Raw genomic sequence first — 13571 nt, forward strand, 5'->3', positions numbered from 1 at the left:
CTAAGCTATGTTGAATTTGATGACATCAAAGGTTGTGACAGTGCAAAGAAAATGTGGGATGCTATACACACTATCCATGGAGGTGACAAGAATGTTCTAAGAGCCAAAGCTAAAAGTCTTAGAAGTAAGCTTAATGATATGAGAATGCAAGAAGGTGAGAATATTGCTCTAGGATAAAAGATGTTGTTAATGCAATAAGAGGAGCTACTGGTAAAATAGATGATGATATTGAACTAAGTTTTGAGAACATTGCTACCTATTTATGTTATTGAAGTTTCTACAATACAAGAACTGAGATGTATGTTAAGGAATGATCTAACTCTTGAAGGTTTGGTAGGTAGGCTCACTACTTTTGAGCTATTTAACTTTGATAATTATAGACCTGAAAATATTGAATCTTCTTTCAAAGCTAAGTTGTCATTAGAGGATCCTGATGAGATGAAGAAGAAGAAAAGGGAAAAATATGTGTCTAGTGAGTGTGATACAGATGAGGAAGATGTAGATCAACTTCAAAAAGAAATTTCATAGAGGTATAGGCAAGTTTAAAGGTAAGTTACCTATCATGTGTTTCAATTGCAATGAGGTTGGTCATATTGTTGCTAGATGTCCAAAGAAGAAGAATTACAAATGTAGTGACAAGTACAAAAGTAGGAGAGATGAAGACAGCAAAGATTACAAAGACAAAGGCAAGAAGTCTCACTACATTGTTGAAGAAGAAACAAAAGATGGACCTGATGATCATTATGATGAAGTGGTGTATGTTGAAATAAAGGATGAATCTGATGAAGATGAAACAAATACACTAGTGTCTTGTGTGAACAAGAATGATAGTGAGTGTTCACATGACATGAATAGAGATAAAAGTAAGTTCATTACTTTGAATTATTATGATAGAAATGATTTGGTAATGATGCACCATGTCTGATAAAAGGAAAAGGTTCTATCAAGCTCATAGAAAAGGTTGCATGTAACAATGCTTACTATGTTAAAGGACTTAACTATAATTTGTTGAGTGTGTCACAACTGAATAATTTGGGATGTAAGGTTGAGTTTGAGAACAAAATTGCTAAGATATATGATATTGATGGAAAATTGATTGAAAAATATGATCAAACTAGAGGTAATCTATTCTACCTTGATATAGAGGATGTTGTTTAGTTGTAGAACTTGATGATGTGTGGTTATGGCACAAGAGGTTATGTCATGTTAATTTTGATAACTTTGTTAGTATCAGTGACATGAAAAGAGTAAGAGGTTTGCCTAATTTGAAGAAGCTTGACAATATAATTTGAAAATTGTGTCAGTTAGGCAAAATGATAGTTAAGTTTTAAGAGTAAGACTCATACCTCTAAAGCAATATTAGAGATTGTTCATACTAACTTGTGTAGACCAATTAAAGTGCAAAGCTACAAAAGAGATAAGTACATTATGTTGCTTGTTGATGATTATTCTAGAATGATGACAGTTATGTTTTTGAAATAGAAATTTGATGTCTTCCAAATGTTTAAGTGGTACTTAGCAAGAGTTGAGAAGGAAATAGGTAAAATTCTAAAATGTTTGAGATCTAACAGAGGAGGATAATTTACATCAAATGAGTTTGAGATATTTTGTAATGACAAAGGAATCAAAAGACAGACATCTGCTCCTAAAACCTCTCCACAAAATGGAATTGTTGAAAGGAGGAATAGATTTGTAATGGACTGCGCTAGGACACTCATGATGGAGAAAAATGTTGCTTTGAAATATTGGAGAGAAGTTGTAAGCATAGCTGGTTATACCTTGAATCGTGTACAAGTCAAGAAAGGTACTCATTCAACACCTTTTGAACTATGGTATGGATACTCACCCAATGTAAAATATTTTAAGGTATTTGGAAGAAAATGCTATATTCTCAAAGATTTTAGGAATGGTAAACAAGAGGAGAAAAGTGAAGAAGGTATATTTCTTGGTCATTCCACAAGAAGTAAAGCTTATAAGTGTTTAAATACTAACACTAGCAAATGTGAAATTTGATAAATATACAAAAGTATATGAGGCTAAACCTATGAAGGAACTAGAAGAATACAAATCATTTTTATACTTTTATGAAGGTATGTTTGTTGATGAAGATGTTGTAAATCAAGCTACAAACCAACAACAAGTTTTAGTGACTGTCGACTCACATACTATGAATGTCAAGTTCCATTCAGGAATCGAGATACATTCAGTGCTAAGTTACAGAATGAAGTTGAGGCACATTCTGATTCTGAGATTAGCGTACATAAAAGAGATGTTGAACTACCTAAAAAAGAGGTACATAGTGACTCAAAAGTTGAGAGACCAATTGTAGAAGCCAAAGCTTAACTAAGATTATCTAAGTATGTCAAGAGACATCATCCTACTACATAAATCATTGTAGATAAAGATGTTAAGCCAATGACAAGGAAAAAGTTGAGAAATGATACATGCTTGCTAAGCATGCAAGAACCTAAAATAGTGAAAGATGCCTTAGAAGATGTGGACTGGAGTAATGCCATGGAAGAAGAGATTGAACAAATTGAGAAAAATAAGACATGGACTCTATTTCCTAGACCAAAAGACAAAAATGTGATTGGTACCAAGTGAGTATACAGAAATAATTTAGATGAAAATTGTGAAGTCACAAGGAACAAGGCAAGATTAGTCTATAAAGGATATGCACAAGAAGAAGGGATAGATTATGGAGAGACATTCGCTCATGTTGCAAGATTGGAAGGAGTAAGAACTCTACTTGCTTGCTCTGCATACAAAGGTTTCAAAATTTATCAAGTGGATGTTAAGTCTACAAATCTTAATGGTATATTAGAGGAAGAGGTTTATATAGAATAGCCAGAAGGATTTGTTGATGCTAATAACAAAAACATGGTATGGAGACTACACAAAGCTTTATATGGTTTGAAGCAAGCACCAAGAGCATGGTATGAGAGACTTCATAATTATCTTTCGAAGATTGGATTTGAGAGGACTAGTGATAATAGAAATCTGTACTTGAAGATAGAGAAAGGAAAAGGTATTTTGTTATCTAAAATTTTTGTTGATGATATCATATTTGGAGGTCAAGATATTTTATGTAAGGCTTTTGTAAATGAAATGTAGTGAGAATTTGAGATGTCTATGTTTGGAGGGATCAAGTTCTTTGTGGGTTTGCAAGTACATCAAATGAAATATGGTATATACATCACTCAGTCAAAATATGTAAAAGAGATACTGAAAACTTTTGGATTGGAAGATTTCAAGCTAGTAAGCACACCCATGGTGATAGGACATAAATTTTCAAAGAACGATGATTCAGCTAAGGTGAATCAAACATTATACAGGTCTATGATTGGCAAATTACAATATGTAGTGCATAGCAGGCTTGGTATTGCATTTTTTGTAGGGATAGTTGCAAGATTCTCTACTAATCCTAGGGAGAATCACTTGATGGTTGTAAAGAGAATAATGACATATCTAAAAGGAACAGAGGAGTATGGTCTATACTACAAAAAAAATAAGAAATTTGATTTGAGCCTATATTGATGATGATTGGGCTAAAAATATTGATGACAAAAAGAGCACCAGTGGAGGAGCATTTTTCTTAGGCAACAAGCTGGTTAAATGGACTAGCAAGAAATAAAATTACATTTCTCAATCTACTACTGAAGTTGAATATGTTGTTGTTATGGTCAATTGTACAAACATTATATGGATCAAATAGCTACTCAAAGGTATGAAAGAGGAAATCACTGAACTAGTGATACTTTATTGTGACAATACAAGTGCTAAAGATATATCAAAGAAATATTTTGTACAATCAAGTATCATTACTTGCGAGAATTAGTTCAAGGAAGATGGAATATGCTAACACAAAAGAGCAAATTGTTGATATCTTCACAAAAGTATTACCTTAGGATGTTCATGAGTATCTAAGAGGTAAACTAAAAGTGATACCCCTATCAAAGGCTATCTAAGAAGCATGAGGAGTGCCTACATCAAACAAGTTGATTGACATATGTTACACATTGATGCAGTGGATGTTACTTTAGGAGCTACCTAAAGTAATCAAAGAGTTGGAACTACAAATTAGTCACAAGCTAGGTGACTGAGGAAGAAACTAAAAGTATTCATATTTGCATATAAAGATGACAAGTCTTTGGCACTATTGTCAAAGAGGTAGAAAGTGTACTAAAAATTAAAGTGTGTTGAGGGAGATGAAGGAGAAATCATGATTGTTGATGGAGTAAGTGTGCTAAGGGAGAAAGTGTACTTGTTGATTACATCTACCTAGTAAGAGGGAGATAGAAGAAGTAATCATGAGGGAGTCATAAGGATAATTTGATTGTTTGTTTATCAGAATAGAATTTTTTAACCTATTCAGAAGATGAAAGTTGTTGATAGAGGGAGAGATTTCAATACAAGGAATTATTTTCTTTTTGGTATCCTAATTGGTCATATTGATTTAGTTTGGTTAGTTTGGTTTGCCATCAATGCCAAAGAGGGAGATTGTTGAAAATAGATTGATACAAGTATAATAAATGTGTTTCAACTATTGTTTTCACTTATGCCAAACTCGCTAGTTGTTGGTAAAATAATTTCTTATATAATTTAAGTACTATCATTTGTTTGATTGATGAAGAGGATTTGATCAAATGAGGTAACAATAGAAACTAGAGGAAAGGTTGAGTTATGATATGAAAAGGAGTACAAGAATCGGTTAAGATAGTGATATTATAGTGCATTGATAATCTACTTAAGGTTGCAAAGGTTGGTTACATTGATTAAATTCAGAAGAGCAAGTTAAACAAAGTTTTCCTACCAAGCTTAACCTTTTGCATAGTAGGTGTGGAGAAAAGTTAGTGCAAGCCAAGAAGAAAATTAGTTGGAGCCGAGAAAAGTCAATTTCAGTGTAAGTTGAGTGAAACAGTGTAAGCTAGGTAAAGATTAGTTGATCTCGAGCACCAATAAACTTTAGTTCATGCTGATTTTTTTGACAATGGATGCTGAGCAACACAGTATGTGTCAAGCATCAGAAGCTAATTAATGTCGACCATCAACATTATGAGAAAGATCGAGAATTCAATGAATCTGAGCCAACAAATTTGATTTCTTAGATTGTGTGAACCATGTGGAAGATAAATTTGATGAGCTCATGGCACAGAATCCATGGTAAACCTTTTTGAGGCAAATTCAAAGAGGATTGAAGGAGAAGTTTCTAGAAAAGAATGAAATGAAATGAGGGGTAGATTCATTGAATCCTACCTAATCTGACCTAACCCTAAAATGGACGATAGAGTTGAATGAAAAAATATCTCAATTCTCTATTTATAGATATGGTTGGTAAAAATCAACATTTGTCATGTACAAGAACTTAAGGAAGACAAGGAGTCTAGGGTATTTGCTTCATTCAGTAACCTAAAAGAAGAGACTGCATTAGCAAACAAAGCAAAAAAGCTTAAGGGTATGGATGCTTGAAGGGTGAACAAGCTCTCAGAGCTAAAGAGTGTGAAAGCCAAGTACAATGGAGGACTGAAATAGAGATTAGTAATCTACAAATGGAGTTGTAATTTTTTATCAAATCAAGCCTTACTGTGACTCTCTAATCATTGTACCAGTCTAGGGTAAATCCTTTGGATTAAGGTTGACCTAACAATCATTTCTAAATCCTTTAACCAAGTGACATTCCAAGTGAATGATCTAAAGTCCTCTAACAAGGCTCACTCCTAACAAGGTGATTGAAATCCTTTAATCAAGTCACATTTAACACTGTGCATTGTAACCTTTAACAAGGTTGGCCTTTCATAGGACATCACTTTAGAAGAGTGAGAATGAGTAGCATGTTACTAGTGGTTTTTTCCAAATTGCATTTCCACATTAAATCATTGTGTCAAATGTGTTATTGAATCTATTATGTTTCATGTTTACATTTCTGCAAATTGATTTGATCGTAACCTACAAGTTTAAATGATTGCATAATCTAATGGGTGCATGCATGATGAAAATGTTTTATGGATATAGATTCACTAAGTTGTGAAAAAATTTATTTGTACATCTGGACCTTGAATAATTGATTCACCCCCCCCTCCCACCCCCTCCCCCTCCCCCTCTCGCTTATTCTAAATAATTCCAACATCGCCAAGTGTGAAGGCCCAAGTCAGCCTACTTGAAGTAAATGAGTGAGTAAATCACCAAGTCAGCCAACTCCAACAAGGTAAAATAAAAGGCCAGGTTGGCCAAAAGTGCAAGTCACTTACACTTGCATTATTTTTAAACTATGGAAAAATCTTTTTTAAAAAAATTATATGATCTACATTCTATATTTCTTTTCCTAGTGATGGATCACTACATGTAATTCAAAATGTTTGACTAAAATATATACACAATTCAAATTAATAGATTGAATTTGTACTATGAAAATTGGAGAAAGCTCATACCAACAATCTATAAGCAATGGATAATTATGAGAAATCACCATAATAACATTTATTATTCAAATCACCAAAGTCGAGTTTGAGATAAGCATATAATTTATGCTTATACAACTCTCTCAACAAAGTTTGAAAAAGAAATTTTAGTAGGGATCATTCTTTACATGAAATTTGACTTACGCTCATAAAGAGAGAATACTTGAAGAAAGATGGATGATACAGAAAAATCCAGCTATCTCACATAGAGGATATCTTGATTGCCTACCAACAACAAAATGTAAAGGAGGACATCTATTAATTACAATGTTAAAATGGGATTTCTATTTGTTATCTTATATTAATGCACAAAAGTTAAAATAAAGGTTGTAACATTTGTAGGTGGTTGTATTCATTGATATTTCTAAAGAATTATTTTTTATCTCTATTCATTATACCCAATCTTTTCTATATATTTTTATCAAAATATTTTATTTATTTATTTATTAAAACATCTATTCTAATTTAATTGAATGATTTTAGTATTCTAAATGAGAATGGTTATGCATCATGTATTATATGGAATTGTAAGCACCACAAATATTTTGTTATCACAAACTCTTGATTTTCTCTGGTTCTTAATTAGAACCAAATAACATCTAGAGTCTAAAATGGTTGACTTGGGCTAAAAAAATTTCCATAAGTTGCAAGCAACGACGTCCAATAGTATTAATTAGCATGTTTGTATATTTGTGACACCCTGTGAAAGTGTTTTCTCTACTTAAGTATATCCATGCTTAAAATAATGAGTTGTACAAATATCGTAGATTCATAATTCATCCTAAGGATGTTGCATTCTCATAAGAATTTGAGCCTAGATATTCTAGGTAACAAAACAAGGTAATATTATTTAGGGTATTAATACAAAGAGTTTGATGAAGGAACAACGAAGAATAATATGCTAATGTTCTATATAGAACATGGAATAGCTTCTCTTTGTATCTAGATGTCTGATTTTCAGTAGGGTGCCAAATTGTGGAGATTTATAAATATACAAATAAAATAAAAGTCATGTCTATCCAGTCGTCAAATATCATAAATTTTAAATAAAAATATCATTAATTAATGAAGCTATGCAGATAGTTTTTTTTGTTGGCTCTAATACTAAATATAATTCTCCTTTTTATCTATATTAAAATAATTTAAAGCTTTGATTATTGATCTATTTTTTATTGTAAAAACTTTATCTAATTTAATATATTTTAAAAATAAATAAATGTTTATTTAATACATTAAAAAAAATATTGGGAGTGTATTAAACAATGATTATTTATAACTATTATTGTGTAATACTAAGTAGCATTTTTAGATTACAATGTTGAAATCCTTTAGCAAGGTTACTCATAATAGAGTAAGGATCCTAATAAACCTAGAGGAAAATCATTTAACAAGGTACACTTAACAATATTTTGTAACCTTTAACCGGGCAAGCTCCTAACAGAGCATATTCCAGAAGAGTACAATATTTTGTGAGCATTGTTCTCACACTGTGGTTTTCATCCAAATTGGATTTCCAGAAGATAAATATTGGTGTTACTATTATGTATTTACTTTACTATTCTGTTTCAATGTTTATGCACGTAGCTGATAATAGTGTAATAGGAAGGACTTAATATTATCGGTAAGCAATGTTTAAAGGTGTTTAAAATGTAACAATGATGAAGGGTGCTCCCCTTAATACCACAAACACATACAAAGAAATAGCAGCAATTCGTAAGAACAAAATATGGGCTTCTTATTATTGTTGTAAATGTGAAATTACATAATTTTGAAATACAATATGCAAACTCACATGGGTGCCTTCCTTGCAATAATTTGCAACACAAAGTTGTGAACTATCACCCAGAGTTGTCCTAGACAATACAAGCATTCCTTAAATAGGCATTTTACGCTAGCCAAAAAGTTTCTAGACATCAACCCCTAACCCTTTGAGACCAAAAAACTCTAAAATTAGATATAGAGTTGGCCCGATACACCTAATTTGAAACTTATTTTGGAAATTATGGTCGGCCCAACTTTGGAAGGCCATAACTTTTAAACCGTTGCTCTGATTGGCTATTATAACCACTTTTTAGAATCCTTGCCTTTTGATCCATAGGGTCCAACTTGCTCAAACTCCAATTGACCCCATTTTGGAGCCCATCTGAGGCCTCTAAGGTCTTCAACATTGAGCTTGAAGTTTTTATACCAAAATTATACACCAAAAATCTACAATAAATCCACAAATTCTCATGATATGGCACTGAGTCTCAACTGGTAGGCTGATATATCCAAGATGAAAATCACCTCTGAAATTAGGACAATTCGAGCTCATATGACTGATTTACTAAGTAGCAAGCCTTCACAAAAAAACAACTTTGCACTGAGACTACCCTTATTCAAGAAATAAAAAGGAAATATTTTTGGGTCATGCAAGATTGCTCTTACACCCAGGATGCTCCTGCATCAAACAAAGTTGGTGATTATTGATTTACCCCAACCCCCCACTTCCTCTCATTAATCAATCCTATACCTACACTATCATAGTAATCACGTAAATTGACAAATCAAGATGTAAGTAATAATGTATTATAACCACTTCATCATAAGTATAGAAATTAACATAACAATATCATGTCCATGTCACGAAGAGTCTAAACATATCAATCTAATAATATCCAAATAGAAGAACTGATAATGAAAATAAAAAGCTATATCACCCTCAATAGGTTCACACAACTATTCAATCAATGAAGGGGAACTTATACAAGAATCTTGAAATCCTCTTAATAACATCTCCACATAAAATGCATGCAGTGATCTCCCACATGGAGAAATAGTATGTGGTTCAGACAATATTCTCAAAAAGGTCATTATTCGTCTTTGAATGAAACATTGCATCTCACATCTAATCCTCTAACAAGGGGCACATTTGTAAAGTCAAGAATTTATTAAGTGCATAAGAGGAGGGGTCTTACAAAGGGACTTATATGGATCACACTATGCCCTAAAAGGATTTTCAAAAGTAAATTACTTCATGTCAAATGCAAAAAGTTCCATGAATAGTACAAATCACAGCAACGGCAATAAATCATTTCTAAACTATATATGAAGAATTATGAAACCAAGTTAACTAAACAAATAAATTTATTTTATGAAATAGATGCATCTTCAGAACTACTAGAAAGTAAGAGATACCAAAGCCAGATTACCTAAACCATTGTTACAATAGATTTGCAAAACCAAAAAGAATATAGCATATCAGAATCCAAAGCTAACTTATAAAGAAATGATTAACTAGGTTAAATTCAATACTAGAACTTGAGTCTAATATTTAAAACAAATATAAGTGCACTTGCATGTAAGGGTTGCAATTGAGCTTTGAGAAAATAGACTAGTGTCAATATCATGCTTATGGTCAAAGTTCAACCTAGATAGAAGAAATGAATTCCCAACTTACTCTATAAATAGATATCTTACATGTGAATTGAAATCTAAAGTGTATATAGAGCTGAATGGATTTCATGGATGTTCATTTTGATTTAACCTAGAGCAAAATGATCCAAGCATTAGCCTACTAGTAAGTAGAATCTAAATAGATAGGTAGATAAATATCAATTACAATCTAACTATATGAAAAAGACTTGGTGGAAACCCTGTGGTTGGCCCAATTGAATGGGCAACCACTTTTGGAAACCTTGAACAAATATTCAATCCTACAACTTAACATAGAAAACAAAGACTTGAAAACAAACCATAATGCTATTATCTACACAAGACAAATAGATTGCTTAGTTTCTAGGAATTTGATTAAATTAAGGTGCTTTTAAAATAATGCACATTCACAAACACTACTACTAAATCCGTAAGGGTAATTTTTTCACATATACTCACAAAGAGTGATAAAATAGGGCGCATCTTTGAATAACGTTAAATATTTGTTGAGCTAAAGATCCTTTGGCTAATTAAAATTGGAATTCATAAACATTATGTTTTGATCAAATCAATACAGAAAGGGGAATATCGAGCTCCATTGTTTTCCTCACAATTATCATTCTTTCAAATCCTATCTTGTCTTCATGATGCTACTTCCTCTTCCAATGCGGAAGATTGCCTTCAAAATGACATGGATGCTTATATAAATGCTAATCTTGGATACTTGTTTTCAAACTCGCTCACCCATGTTTCATGTGTTGGCAAGAACCCAACTCTCATGAGAATGAATGAAACACCTACACACATTGCATCTAGGTGATGCTCATAGGGGTGAAACATCAAACCTTCCCAAGAGTCACCTATCCTAATATTTTTCCAACTAAAGCACACTCAACCATGGTTCCTTGTAATGAACCTGGATTAACATATATTTTTGTTGCAATATATTAGATTCAAATATTTAAAATTGTTTCAATCAAATGGTACAAGTTGAAATAAATATTATTTTAATTATTATGGTACTACTTTAAATTATTTCAAATGTTATTCTCATTAATTCCAAGACCCTCTATGACCGTTCATAAATTATCAATGTATTACTATTCCACAATACATTAATACATAACATACATCTATTATTATAAATGTTATCAATATTCAAACCTAAACCTAATTTAATTATTAGAAAACATCCTTTAAACCCTAAACTACTAATTATTGTTAATTTGATGCTTACATCTAATTACAAACATTTACTACATAAATATAATAAAAGCTAACTCAATAAATATAATATATTGATCTATACGAATGTCGTATTATAAGAGGCACATCTTCACCTTCGTGACTGTCGAGTACATATGAATACCCATACCCGTATTAGGGTTAGGGCATGGGATTAAAAAGGGCATCACCAATCAAATTAAAAGACTAAACACATAATAGCAGTATTCACATTCTGTGAATGTGATACGGAGCATATGATTGCCTTCAAGCATACGCTGCAGTGAACTCCATTTATGGTATAGCGTTGTCAAGGCGTCATCTCTGCAACGCAAGTACATTTGATCTCCACGATATTTACAATACAACAGCATTCAAAGAAATACATATCAATAATCACTGCGCTATTATTTATCACAATAATTTATAAGTTACGTATGATGTAAAGTTGTAAGATTTCAAAATATGCAATTTCTAAAAGATCATATCAAGCATAGATTAAAGTACTTCACATAAAATATTAGTAAACGCTCAATATTGTTTCTTTAATGAATCGATTAAGATTATTGCATGGTATTGAAGATAAATATTGTAATGAGTATTATAGATTATTAAAACATTTACAATGTTATTATGATTACTTTATATATATATATATATATATAATGATAATACATGTTTCAATTAGATATCAATACATAAAAGATTACAATCAAAGGATATTGATATAATACATTTATATAGTTTATAAAAACTTGGATAACATTAAGAAGCATTTCGAATTATAGTGTGAAGGTTGTATCTTTCCCTGAGCTATGAAATCTTAAGATAGGGAGTTGGTGGGGGGAAAGGCGGAGTAATTTCGAGGACTTGTTGGATACACTTGGACCTTGTTTCACGCGCCTTTGCACCATCATTCTACCATCTCGGAATGATCATAATCAGGAAGAAAGATCGCTCGACACTATGAGAAGAAATCTTCTTTGGAAACCAATAAATTAGCATTAATGCTCAACTCCTCACATAACTTAATAGTAGAAAGGATCTTAGGTTATTTTAAAATTGATGATTTCCTAATTTATACCTAAAATTGATTATTAGGTTAAATTTTTGAAAAGAGGGTCATCACATTCCTCCATGGTTAGGCCTACTTCTTTTGCTACACCATCTACAAAGCCTTCAATAAATGGTGTACCTTGTGAACCATTTATTATAGAGCCCCTTTTAGCAACATCAAGATTTGACTTATAGAAAATATTTCCTACTTATCAAGATGAACAATATTATTAATAGTAAACCTTCAAAGGAAAAGAGAAAGAAAACCTTGAACAAAAAGATTCAAAAGATACTTCCCATGTATGGAAAAGCTTCAAAGGAAAATGAAGGTCTAAAATGGAGAAGATACATCCTAGACTGGTAGATGTTAATACATAAGATAAGATAAGATAAGATAAAATTATTAATGTCCACAAAAAACCAAAACGGTTTATGGTACTGAGCATACAAACAGAAGAGTTAGCCAAGCAAAGGCACCAAATGGTGACTGAAAAGGAACAAAGCAACAAGAAGAAAGAAAGACAAGGCAAGGACTAAAAGTCCTTCATTGTCACAAAGAAATCCGTAATAGAGAGGTACATCCATGGACAATCCATAGTCTTCGAATGCCATGAAGAACCCCTATAGGACTGATGCTACCGGTAGAGACTGGTACAATGTCTGATAGATCTGGAATGTGAAGTAGTAGAAGGCCTTTTCAAACACCGTGGAGGAGACAAGGGAGAGAAAAAGGTGGTAATGAGCTTATCAGAAGTCTATCTCTGATGAAAGGACTGCAGGGTATTCTATCGAAGATGGGTGGCCTCCTGAAGATAAAGTGTTAAACATCGTTGATCAATATAACTGAAGAACATCGAGAGAGAAGAACAGTCTCTAAAAAGGCAATAGAATCTCCCTCTTATCTCATAGTAATGAGGACAATGAAATATGAAGTGAGTCTCGGTCTCAACCTCCATTAGAGTGCATAATTGGCATAATCGATCAGCCTGATCCATATGGTGATCAGTCCAAGCCTTGAGACGATGAGAACCAACCCTAAAAGAGCCCAAAGAGAACTGTAATGCATGATTCCAACACCGGTAAAGATAGGCAAGGCAAACAACAATACCATCCTGAATAACAAGAAAATGCTCAGCATAGAAGGCCATCTTAGGTCGCAAATCACCTAGGGGATGACACCAAGTAGTAGTAATGTACTGCCTATAGATATCTTGTCTGACATGCTCATTCAACTCCTGATGAGAGGGAAGAAGATGAGCTAGGGCATCCAACGAAAACTGATATGGAGGAAGACAATCAATCTCAATCCCAATCGAACCCAACAAAGAGGTGGCCTAAGCATACCAGCATCTTGATCTAGCAGAAGTGTCAAATCTCATAATCTCCACCGAAGAACAATATGCCAAAAAAGAGTATCTA

This window comes from Cupressus sempervirens, chromosome 8, assembly GCF_028749045.1.
Source record: "Cupressus sempervirens isolate cs-2001-9-10 chromosome 8, ASM2874904v1, whole genome shotgun sequence".
NCBI lineage: Eukaryota > Viridiplantae > Streptophyta > Pinopsida > Cupressales > Cupressaceae > Cupressus > Cupressus sempervirens.